General features: G+C 45.5%; 1 protein-coding gene across 1 annotated transcript in view; it reads left to right on the forward strand.

The window, feature by feature from the left end:
• Window positions 1–12,537, forward strand: part of LOC143964450 (A disintegrin and metalloproteinase with thrombospondin motifs 17-like) — a 435,585-nt gene that overhangs the window by 102,521 nt on the left and 320,527 nt on the right. The window lies entirely within an intron of this gene.

Here is a 12,537-nt window from a genome sequence, read left to right on the forward strand (position 1 = left end):
ATATATATATTCTATATATATATATATATATATATATATATATATATATATATATATATATATATATTCTAATATATAAAATATATTAATATATATTTTTTATTTTTTCAAAATTTTCTTCATTTTTTGTTTTATAGCACAAAAAATGAAAAAACACAGTAGAGATCAAATACCACCAAAAGAAAGCTCTATTTGTGGGAAAAAATTTACCTGTTTTATTTGAGTACAGCGTTGCACGACCGCGCAATTGTCAGTTAAAATAAGGCAGTGCCCTATCGCAAAAATTGGCCTGGTCACGAAGGTGGGTAAATCTTCCGGCGGTCATGTGGTTAATGGGACTGTAATGACGGAGGCATGCCGCATGTGTTGAGGTTGGAGAGTATAGCAGAACTACCTTTACCGTAGCTTTATTACAATTTGCTGTCTAGTGCTAGAAAGAAGTATAACCTTTTTGTTTAGCGGTATAAATTTAAAAATCATGTTTGGCAGAACAAGGGCACCTCGGTACTTAAAGACACGCAGAACAATTTGTTCTGTGCTGATATAAACCTTTGTGATTAATTTATGCTTACAAGTAAAATTATCTTTGCAATAAAGGGAGATCGGAAACTAAAACTAGAATATTACAATCTGCAATGCTATTTTTTACTTTTAATTTTGTATTGTTAGAATTCTGCTAGTTGTTGCATATTATGAGTACAGTCAATTAGAATATGTTCCTCCAGGGCACAGACGTTACATTTTATCACAGCTGGCATTGTAAATAAAAATCAAAATCTTGGCTTTAAGCCTTTTTATTTAAAATGTGGCACGGTTCGTTGAAGTAGGTCATTGTTTATTGCAAGGAGAAATGGAATGCTGCCTCAACGTCTGGCTCCACATTCAATTGCTGTCCAAATATTACCACCTTCACCTCTGTAGCATCTCCAAAATATGTCTTATGCCGCGTACACACGATCAAATTGTCCGGCGTACTTAGTCCGCCGAAAAGCGTTCCACCGGACAATTCGATCGTGTGTGGGCTTCAGCGGACTTTCTCGGCGTAAAGTCCGGCGGACTTAGAAAGTATTTTTCCAGTCCAATCTCGGACTTGGGTTTCAGCGGACAATACGTTCGTCAGTATGCTAGTCCGAACGGCGGACTAAAGCCTCATACACACGGTCGGACTTTGTACAAACTTTTCCGTGGACTTTTGTACAAAGGGCGTGGTCCACAAGTTTGTATTGCATACACACGGTCGGACTTTTTGACAACAAACACGAATGTAGTGACGTCACAACGTACTGACGCCACTTCAAAAGAGGACGTTCAATGACTCCAGCGCCACCTTTGGTCAACTTCTGTATTGTAGTCTGATCTTTTGCATTGGTTCTGAGCATGCGTGTTTGTACCTTGTACAAAAGTCCGATGCTTTTGCGTACACACGGTCGGACTTTGCTCCATCGGACTTTTGTTGCCAGAAAGTTTGTCCGTTCGCACAGCCAACAAAAGTCCGATGAAAACAGAAAAAGTTTGTCCGATGGAGCGTACACACAGTCGGATGTTGCTCCAAAACGGCTAATTTGCATGTTTGTTGTCAAAAAGTCCGACCGTGTGTACGGGCCTTTAGAATGACGCATGCTCCAGAAGCAAGTACGAAAAGGAAGCTATTGGCTACTGGCTATTGAACTTCATTTTTCTAGTCCCGTCGTACGTGCTGTACGTCATCACGCTAGCAAACGCCAGACTTTCTGTGTGTCCGTGTGTGGCCAAGTCCGTTCAGTAGAAAGTCTGCCGGACTATCCGCCGGATTGTTTGCTGGACTAAGTACGCCGGACAATTCCATCGTGTGTACGCGGCATTAACGACACCAAAAAGCTCCACGTTGACTCCTTGGTTATTTCTCGCCTCGACTTTTGCAACTCTCTCCTCATTGACCTACATCAGCCTCTCTCAACCTTTTCAACACAGAGGAACCCTTGAAATAACTTTCTAGTCTCCTTGTTAAACATGACTATTTCTACAACTCATGATACATGAGTTTGATGGTCATTGAGAAGAATTACCTCCTAATGCCGCGTACACACGATCGAATTGTCCGGCGTACTTAGTCCGACATACAATCCGGCGGATAGTCCGGCGGACTTTCTACTGAACGGACTTGGCCACACACGGACACACAGAAAGTCCGGCGTTTGCTAGCGCGATGACGTACAGCGCGTACCACGGGACTAGAAAAAGGAAGTTCAATAGCCTAGCAGTAGACTAGCATACTGACGAACGTATTGTCCGCTGAAACCCAAGTCCGACAGGAAGATTGGAGTGCAAAAATACTTTCTTAGTCCGCCGGACTTCACGCTGGAAGATACAGATGGCTAAAAAGACTGATGGTGTCAGTGGGAACTTATCTGAGAGGCAGAAATTGCTCAAGGAGCCCCTGTAGGAACTCTGGGATTCCATGAAACCCTGGCTAAGAGTTTTCCCTGCAACTAGGTCCCCTACCGGGGTTTTTCTCTCTATTGAGAATTTAATATAACTGAGTCCACCATATTTATGATATTTATGGTAATTCCAAGGGTGGAAAAGGTCTTTGGGCTTTTGATGACCCTCATCTCATGGGCTGTCCTTTTGGGAAAACCGGAGTTAGAGTAATGCCGCGTACACACGATCTAATTGTCTGGCGTACTTAGTCCGGCAAACAATCCGGCGGATAGTCCGGCGGACTTCCTACAGAACGGACTTGGCCACACACGGACACACAGAAAGTCTGGTGTTTGCTAGCGCGATGACGTACAGCACGTACGACGGGACTAGAAAAAGGAAGTTCAGTAGCCAATAGCTTCCTTTTCGTACTTACTTCTGAGCATGCGTCATTCTTAGTCCGCCGGACTAGCATACTGACGAACGTATTGTCCGCTAAAACCCAAGTCCGGCGGAAAGATTGGACTGCAAAAATACTTTCTAAGTCTGCCGGACTTTACGCTGAGAAAGTCCGCTGAAGCCCACACACGATCGAATTGTCCGGTGAAATGCGTTTCGGCGGACTAAGTACGCCGGACAATTTGATCGTGTGTACGCGGCATAACTGGTAACTCTATTTCCAGGAGTCCTCAAGGACAGCCGGATTCCCGCTCTTGTGTTATGAAGTTTTTCTGTTTGTATATGTTTTGTTAAGATTTCGTCCTTCGGTTCTTGTTTAGAACTGACCAGTTCAGCAGAGGGGCTTCCTTTTTAAAGTGTATTTGGTGAACTGTTTCCTGTTTTTGTGGATGAGGTGCATATATATCATTGGCTGTCCTAGAATTCAGTTTTAGTGTGGTCTGCTGCAATATTGCAGTCCTGCTATAAGTCGCTGATCGTCGCCATTACTAGTAAAAAAAAAAACAAAAAAAAAAAAACATAATTTGTAGATTCTACAACTTTTGCACAAGCCAATCAATATACACACGTATTGTGATTTTATTTTGATTTTTTTTAATATCAAAAACATGTAGCAGAATACATATTGGCCTAAATTGATGAAGACCATTTTTTTTTTTTTTTTTTTTTACATTTTTTATTGGCAATGTTTTATAGCCAAAAGTAAAAAATATTTAGTTTTTTTTCAAAATTGTCGGTCTTTTTTGTATATAGCGCAAAAAAATAAAAACCGCAGAGGTCGACAAATACCACCAAAAGAAAGCTTTATTTTTGGGGGAAAAAAGGATAAAAACGTTATTTGGGTACAGTGTCGCTCGACTGCGCAATTGTCAGTTAAAGTAATGCAGTGCCGTATCGCTAAAAAGGGCCTGGTCATGAAGGGGGGGTAAATTTTCCGGAGCTGAAGTAGCTAACTTGATGAGAATGAGAACTACAAGAGATCCTAGGCAATATCTTCTGCCATCACATCACTTTCAAACGCAGGATATTTTGTTTGTTGTTGTCACACAACTGTGTTGGCATAATATGAAAAATCCAAAGATTTTCGTTCATTCTGAAGGGATGCCAGGGCCAGAGAATTATGTGGGGGATGCACCGTTGGACCAAGCCTAATTAAAGGCAAAGCTAGCAAATTATAAATAAACAATCTTGATTTACTTAAATGCTTGTGTGTTTGCTTTGTCTTTATTCTTGATTTAATTTGGAATGTGCACCAATTAATGTCCAAGTAGAAGTACTTTTACCAGTTTGCATATAATTGCCCTGGGGTCTGAGGCCTTGGAAGGACAGCTTTGTATACTGGGACTATATACATTATACCTATCTATCCATCAGGTCGCACTGCAGTGTTGGTGTGTATTCTATTGTAATGTAATCAGATGATGTACCTTCCTTTATTGTGTTATAAGGAATAGTAGGTGAGGTTGAAAAAAGACACAAGCCCATCAATGCCAAACTATGTGTGTGATTATATGTCAGTATTACATTGTATATCCCTGTATGTTGCAGTCGTTCAGGTGCTTATCTAATAGTTTTTTGAAACTATCAATGCCCAGCGGCTGAGACCACCGCCTGTGGAAGGGAATTCCACATCCTTGCCGCTCTTGCAGTAAAGGACCCTCTACACGGTTTAAGGTTAAACCTCTTATCTTCTAATTTTAATAGAAAATAGAGTGGCCACGTGTCTTATTAAACTCCCTTCCGCAAAAAAGTTTTATCCCTATTGTGGGGTCACCAGCACGGTATTTGTATATTGAAATCATATCCCCTCTCAAGCGTCTCTTCTCCAGAGAGAATAAGTTCCGTGCTTGCAACCTTTCCTCATAACTAATATCCTCCAGACCCTTTATTAGCTTTGTTGCCCTTCTTTGTACTCGCTCCATTTCCAGTACATCCCTCCTGAGGACTGGTGCCCAGAACTGGACAGTATACTCCAGGTGCGGCTGGACCAGAGTCTTGTAGAGTGGGGCTATTATCGTTTTATCTCTGGAGTTAATCCCTTTTTTAATGCCAATATTCTCTTTGCTTTGTCAGCAGCAACTTGGCATTGCATGCCATTGCTGAGCCTATCATCTACTAGGACCCCCAGGTCCTTTTCCATCCTAGATTCCCCCAGAGGTTCTCCCCCCAGTGTATAGATTGCAATCATATTTTTGCCAGCTAAATGCATTATTTTACATTTATCCACATTAAGCCTCATTTGCCATGTAGTTGCCCACCCCGTTAAAGTGTTCAGATATTCCTGCAAGATTTCCACACCCTGCAGAGAAGTTATTGCCCTGCTTAGCTTAGTGTCATCTGCAAATACAGAGATTGAGCTGTTTACCCCATCCTCCAGGTTGTTTATGAACAAATGAAACATGATTGTTCCCATAGAACCCTGGAGGACCCCACTACCCACCCCTGACCATTCCGAGTACTCCTCATTTATCACCACCCTCTGAACTCGCCCTTGTAGCCAGTCTTCAATCTATGTACTCACCCTGTGGTCCATGGCAATGGACCTTATTTTGTACAGTAAATGGTTATGGGGAACTGTGTCAAATGCTTTTGCAAAATCCAGATACACCACATCTACGGGCCTTCCTTTATCTAGGTGGTAGCTCACCTCCTCATAGAAGGTTAATAAACTGGTTTAGCAAGAACGATTCTTCATGAATCCATGCCAATTACTGCTAATGATACCGTTCTCGTTACTAAAATCTTGTATATAGTCCCTTATCATCCCCTCCAAGAGCTTACATACTATTGATGTTAGGCTAACTGGTCTGTAATTCCCAGGGATGTATTTTGGGTCCTTTTTAAATATTGGCGCTACATTGGCTTTTCTCCAATCACCTGGTACCATTCCAGTCAGTAAAAATTAGGACTAATGATCTGGCAATTACTTGACTGAGTTCCCTAAGGACCCTCGGGTGCATGCCATCTGGTCCCAGTGACTTATTAATGTTAAGTTTTCCAAGTCTATTTTTAATTCTGTCCTCTGTTAACCATGAGGGTGCTTCCTGTGATGTGTCATGAGGATAAACACTGCAGTTTTGATTTCTGAAGCCCCCCAATTCCCTTGTGAATACTGAGGAGATGAATAAATTCAATACCTTTGCCATCTCCTTTTGTAACCAGATTTCCCTCCTCATTCTTTGAGGCCAATATGGCCTGTCCTCCCTTTTTTACTGGTTTTATGCTTAAAGAATTTCTTGGGATTTTTTTTTTTTGCTCTCCTCCGCTATGTGTCTTTCATGTTCTATGTTAGCCACCCTAATTGCACCCTTACATTTCTTGTTGTATTCTTTGTAATGTCTGAATGCTGATGATGATCTCTCAGCCTTGTATTTTTTGAAGGTCTTTTTTGCTTTTATATGCATTTTTACTTTGGAGTTAAGCCATCCAGGACTTTTCCCAATGGGATGCACTGGCTAGTATAATTTATTTAATATACTCTTAAAGCAAACCCATCTCTCCTCCATGTTCTTTGTTCCTAAGATTTTATCCCAATTTAAATCTAGCAAGGTTCGTAGTTTGTAGAAATTGTCTCTTTTGAAATTCAATGTCTTTGTAGTCCCCTTATGTTTCCTATTTGTGTAATTTATACTGAAGCTAATTGACCTGTGTTTGCTGTTTCCTAAATGACTAATTTCCACATCCATGATCAGGTCTGTATTGTTAGTAACAAGTAGGTCTAGTAACGCTATGTTTCTAGTTGGTGCGTCTACCATCTGACCCATGAAATTGTCCTGCAAGACATTTAAGAATTGGCGAGCCTTAGACTAATGCGCTGTTCCTTCCACACAGTCCATGTCTGGATAATTAAAATTCCACATTATGATGACACTTCCCTTCCTTGCTGCTAAACCAAATTGTGATAGGAGGTCCGTCTCCCCCTCCTCCCTCAGGTTAGGGAGCCTATAGCATACTCCCAGTATTATTTTCCCCTTGGTTTTATCCCTTGGAGCTCTACCCATAAGGATTCCAGCTCCTCCCTCGCTCCCTTAGTGATGTCATCTCTCACATTCACTTGTACATTATTCTTGATATACAGGCATACCCCTCCCCCTTTTTTACCCTGTCTATCCCTGCAATAAAGGGAATACCTTTGAATGGTGGCCAGCCAATCGTGAGAGCTGTTGAACCAAGTCTCTGAAATTCCCACAAAATCTAAATCCTCCTAGTACAACAGTATCTCCTAGTTCTCCCATCTTATCCATCAGGCTCCTGGCATTGGTGAACATGCCATGTAGTTTAGACTGGTCGCATATTATCCTCTTATTGAGTGTTCCAAGATTTCACATAGGACTTGTTACTATACTTGCCTCGGGTTTATGTGCTGTAGTCAACCTACCACTAATGCCCCCAATACTCCCCTCTGGAATATGTTCTGTGCTATCTCTACCTCTGGACATGGGTGTCCGCAGAACATTTTTCGGGGGGGATATTATTTTAACCACTTGCCGACCGCCGCACGACGATATACGTCGGCAGAATGGCACGGGCAGGCATATGGGCGTATATATAAGTCCCTGCCTGCCCGCGGGTGGGGGGCCCGATCGGGCCCCCCCCCGGTGCCTGCGGCGGTCGGCATTCCTTCGAGAGCGATCCGGGATGAGGGGGCGGCCATTCATTCATGGCCACCCCCTCGCGATCGCTCTCGACGAATGGAAATCCCCGGTGACATCACTTCCTCTCCTGTAATGTAAACACAGGAGAGGAAGTGATGTATTCTCTCCTCCGTGTCGGTATTTTTCGTTCCGACACGGAGGAGAGCGGATCGGTGAGTTGCACCAACACTCTACACACACAGTAGAACATGCCAGGCACACTCACACCCCCCCTTTACCCCCCGATCACCCCCCCCAATTACCCCTGCCCCCCAGTCACAGTGACACCAATGTCATTTTTTTTTTTTTTTTTTTGCATTGGTGTCATTTGTGACTGTAATAACTGTTAGGGCAGTTAGAGTTAGCCCCCTTTAGTTCTAATGTGCCCCCCTAACCCCCCCCAATAAAGGTTTAACCCCGTGATCACCCCCCGTCACCAGTGTCACTAAGGCTGGGTTCACATTGCAGCGGTTTATGAGAACGAATGTGATTCGCACCGCACTGCAGTGCAAATCACATCCGATCTCTGTGCGATTCGAGTTCAGCCATTCGCCGCACCCGCCGCACCCGCCACACCCGCCGCAAATTCGCACGGGACCCTTTTTTTGGCCCGCAGCAGAATCGGATCGCATGGGTGTTCACACCATGCGATCCGAGTTTGCAGATCGCACTGCGATATGCGAACTGATCTGGGGGTGTCAGTAACATTTCACTGACACTCCCAGCAGTTCGCATAGGGCAGTGTGAACTGCCGCCGGGAGGCATGCGATGCGGGAACCCGCCGCGCATTTGTGGCGTTCCCGCATCGCTCCAGTGTGAACCCAGCCTAATAAGCGATCGTTTTTCTGATCGCTGTATTAGTGTCACAGGTGACGCTAGTTAGGCAGGTAGGTATTTAGGTTCGCCGCAGCTTTTTATAGCGCCAGGGACCCCCATATACTACCGCATAAAGCCCCCTGATTGCCCCCTAGTTAACCCTTTCACCAGTGATCACCATATAACTGTTACAGGTGACGCTGGTTGGTTAGTTTTTTTATAGTTTCAGGGCACCCGCCATTTATTACCTAGTCTCACTAGTGTACCCCTAAATTTAGGGGTGTCTACTTTCCAAAATGGGGTCATTTGGGGGGGGTTTGTGCCATTTTGGCATTTTATGGCCTTCAAAACTGTAACGCCCTTAGAAAGCCTGAAGGCGGTGCTTGGTTTTCGGGGCCCCGTACGCGGCTAGGCTCCCAAAAAGTCCCACATATGTGGTATCCCCGTACTCAGGAGAAGCAGCAGAATTTATTTTGGGGTGTCATTTCACATACGCCCATAGCATGTGTGAGCAATATATCATTTAGTGACAACTTTGTGTAAAAAAAAAAATAAAATTTTTTTTTTGTCATTATTCAATCGCTTGAGGCAAAAAAATAAAATATTCAATGGGCTCAACATGCCTCTTATCAATTTCCTTAGGGGGTCTACTTTCCAAAATGGGGTCATTTGGGGGGGTTTTGTACTGCCCTGCCATTTTAGCACCTCAAGAAATGAGATAGGCAGTCGTAAACTAAAAGCTGCGTAAATTCCAGAAAACGTACCTTAGTTTGTAGATGTGACAACTTTTGCGCAAACCAATAAATATACAATTATTGACTTTTTTTTTACCAAAGACATGTGGCTGAATACATTTTGGCCTAAATGTATGACTAAAATTGAGTTTATTGGATTTTTCTAATAACAAAAAGTAGAAAATATCATTTTTTTTCAAAATTTGCGGTCTTTTTACGTTTATATCGCAAAAAATAAAAATCGCAGAGGCAATCAAATACCATCAAAAGAAAGCTCTATTTGTGGGAAGAAAAGGACGCAAATTTTGTTTGGGTACAACATTGCATGACCGCGCAATTACCAGTTAAAGCAGCGCAGTGCCAAAGTGTAAAAAGACCTCTGGTCATTTACCAGCAAAATGGTCCGGTCTGAAAGTGGTTAAGGTCACCCATGCAATATAAAAAGATGTACATTCTCCATAATTATATGGTATGCCTGGCCTGAGTCATTTCCAATACAAAGTGACACTGAATTATCTTTTCTATAACATATACCTTTTGGACCCCTAACCGTAGCATTATTTTCATAGCGTGGATTGTCAGCATGCAAGACAAGACAAGTAATTTTCGCCCCTAACCCACGGACATTTAGCGCTCCCTGAGTCCCTTCCACTTGTATGGTACATTTTAGGATGTCCCACTCTTTCGCTTTGTTCTCCTTTCTTTCACTTTTTTTTTCTCTCTATCCTAATTTCTTGTTTTTTTTTCCCCCTGTCCCTCTCTCTAGCCGTGTTTCTTGTTCTTTCTCTTATTCTTTCTCTCCTTTTTTTTTTTTTTTGTTCCTCCCCCTTTCATGTATACTCTATTTTTATTCCTTCTCTTACTCCTTGGCCAGGGGAGTGAGATGAGTGTCAGTGCTGGTGGGGGGGAGTGAGATGAGTGGCAGTGCTGGCGGGGGTATTGGGATGAGTGACAGTGCTGGCGGGGGGAATGGGATGAGTGGCAGTGCTGACGGGGGGGAATGGGATGAGTGGCAGTGCTGACGGGGGGGAATGGGATGAGTGGCAGTGCTGACGGGGGGGAATGGGATGAGTGGCAGTGCTGACGGGGGGAATGGGATGAGTGGCAGTGCTGACGGGGGGGAATGGGATGAGTGGCAGTGCTGACGGGGGGGAATGGGATGAGTGGCAGTGCTGACGGGGGGGAATGGGATGAGTGGCAGTGCTGATGGGGGGGATTGGGATGAGTAGCAGTGCTGACGGGGGGAATGGGATGAGTGGCAGTGCGTACGGGGGGGAATGGGATGAGTGGCAGTGCTGACGGGGGGGGGGGGGGGGAATGGGATGAGTGGCAGTGCTGACGGGGGGGGGAATGGGATGAGTGGCAGTGCTGACGGGGGGGAATGGGATGAGTGGCAGTGCTAACGGGGGGGAATGGGATGAGTGGCAGTGCTGACGGGGGGGAATGGGATGAGTGGCAGTGCTGACGGGGGGGAATGAGATGAGTGGCGGTGCTGACGGGGGGAATGAGATGAGTGGCAGTGCTGACGGGGGGGAATGGGATGAGTGGCAGTGCTGACGGGGGGGAATGGGATGAGTGGCAGTGCTGGCGGGGGGGAATGGGATGAGTGGCAGTGCTGGCGGGGGGGAATGGGATGAGTGGCAGTGCTGGCGGGGGGGAATGGGATGAGTGGCAGTGCTGGCGGGCAGTTGGGATGAGTGGCAGTGCTGGCGGGCAGTTGGGATGAGTGGCAGTGCTGGCGGGCAGTTGGGATGAGTGGCAGTGCTGGCGGGCAGTTGGGATGAGTGGCAGTGCTGGCGGGCAGTTGGGATGAGTGGCAGTGCTGGCGGGCAGTTGGGATGAGTGGCAGTGCTGGCGGGCAGTTGGGATGAGTGGCAGTGCTGGCGGGGAGTTGGGATGAGTGGGCAGTGCTGGCGGGGAGTTGGGATGAGTGGGCAGTGCTGGCGGTAGGGGTTGGGATGAGTGGTCAGTGCTGGCGGTAGGGGTTGGGATGAGTGGTCAGTGCTGGCGGGGAGTTGCGATGAGTGGCGGGGAGTTGCGATGAGTGGCGGTGCTGGCGTGGAGTTGGGATGAGTGGCAGTGCTGGCGAGGGGGAATGGGATGAGTGGCAGTGCTGATCAAGGTCATGTACCGATCTGAGAACTGTAGTGGGGACTTTTAATGGCAAATATAATCACAGGTAATGTTACTCACTCACTGTGTCTCTGACTTTGTGATGTCTCGTAGCAGTGACACCTATGCCAGAATCAGGAGATAGGGTCTCCTCCAGCCCCTCCCACTTCACATTTTTCATAAGTCAGCTGACCTCTAGTCTCTGCCCCCCCAGCCGTGCCGTGAACTGAATGGGGGCTGTGGAGAGGCTGAGTGGTTGGCCGCGGGCTCCAGGAACAGCCCATCTGGGCGCCGCAAGAAGGCTGGGAGCGGGCTTCAGGAACAGCCCAGGATTCGGTGACCCCTGGAAAATCATTCAACCCCCAGGTTGAGAACCGCTGATCTAAAGGAAGTTTCAACTGGAGCACCTGCAGTATCCTAAAGACAGGGGTGGCCTGGCACTCCCCAACCCCTGGCTATATTATCTTGTTCTCCAATCCTGATGGACCCTCTGCCCAGCTCCTGCTCACAGGTGGTTGTAAAACTAGTTACACCACTTTTACTTAGATACATTGGGGATCTCTCTGTGACTGGCCAGAATCGCATGATGTCGCTCCTGCACATGCGTGTGGGAGCCGCCGGTCACGGCATGGGCCCTTTAGAAAATTGAACTTTCTGCAATGCGCATGCGATGATGACGTCGGCAAAAGCGTATATTCTAAATATCTATAATAACCACAGGTTTAGGAGGTATTTCTAGTACCTACAGTTAAGCCTTATTATAGGCTTACCTGTAGGTACTAGAAATATCTCCTAAACCTATGGTTTAGGAGATATTTATAATATACGCTTGCGCCGAGGTCATCATCGCATGCGCACTGAAGAAAGTTCCATTTTCTAAATGGCCCATGCCGTGAACGGCGGCTCCCACACGCATGTGCGGGAGTGACTTCATGTGACTCCGGCCAGTCACAGAGCCGGAGTCCACAGCCCCGGAAGGAAGAGGGTTGAAGATGGATGCGGCCACCAGCGGGGACATCGCGGGCTTCGTTTGCAGGTAAGTGCAACATAATGGGCTAGTATGTGATTTAAATCAGAATCCATCCCGGAGGATCTAAAGGCTCAGCTGGTCCAGAAACCCAATAAACAAATGCCCACATGTGCGCTCTTTTAAAAGGTGTGGAATAAGTGTAAATAATTACAGCATGTAATGAGTTTACATTATACAGCCCAATCTGGTGCAACAAATTGTATGATGAACTGGAAAAAACTCCAACAGCGGCCCTAGATGGTGCTCTCAATGGGTAACTCACCTCTTGCATATTTTTCACCAAAATAATTTTTATGTAACTGAATGTAAATGATTTAACTTTTGTTCCAGTACAGCGTTGCATGATCACGCA

The sequence above is a fragment of the Lithobates pipiens genome, unplaced genomic scaffold (genome assembly GCF_037356315.1).
Source record: "Lithobates pipiens isolate NorthernLeopardFrog02 unplaced genomic scaffold, aLitPip1_a1.2 Scaffold_8, whole genome shotgun sequence".
Lineage (NCBI taxonomy): Eukaryota > Metazoa > Chordata > Amphibia > Anura > Ranidae > Lithobates > Lithobates pipiens.